Raw genomic sequence first — 755 nt, forward strand, 5'->3', positions numbered from 1 at the left:
CGGCGCTGTGCGTTTGTCGTTATACCTCACACTATTGCGGTTTTGTTTGCATAAGATTGGTTTGTTCTAAAAAAAAATGTTTGACTATAATATTAATATTACAATATTGAAAAGAACATTTAATGACACCTTAGCTGAGCATTTTAGTGGCCTTTCCATGATTTGATATTTATATTTTTGTAAAACTCATCTTCGATCATTTATTCAACGGTTTTAACTATTCTATCGTTTTGTACCCGCAAATTCTTCATGATAAATACAAACGGAGTCGTAAAGGCACGTCATGGGCTTAAAACAAAACAACGCCTTCTATTGAATAAAATTGAACATACACATGCGGCAGCCAGTTGTTAACATTAACAAGAGTGAAAGTATAGAGTATAGAGTAAAGTAAAAAAAAAGTATAGAGTTCAAAAGATTTATCTTCACAAATGTGACGAATGGAAGGAATCAACATGGACGTAGGTATGCACGTCTGTCAGTCCGTATTCAGAAGTTAATAGGAAGATCATCTCTTGCACTTTTTAACGTGCAACATTTAAACTTGCCTCTTTTGTTTCGTGCGGTAAAAGAAGTTGTGCTTTTCCAATTTTTATTTCTCATTGTTAAATGATATGTCACTTTTTCTACTATCTAGTAGCATAGATATAAATCTCAAAAACTTTCACGTCCAGATGTGTGATATTTAGTTTGTAACATTGAATATTGGCCTTATTTTTAGTATCATCATATCATGACCTTGGGATCAAAACTGA

Source organism: Dreissena polymorpha, chromosome 9 (assembly GCF_020536995.1).
Source record: "Dreissena polymorpha isolate Duluth1 chromosome 9, UMN_Dpol_1.0, whole genome shotgun sequence".
Lineage (NCBI taxonomy): Eukaryota > Metazoa > Mollusca > Bivalvia > Myida > Dreissenidae > Dreissena > Dreissena polymorpha.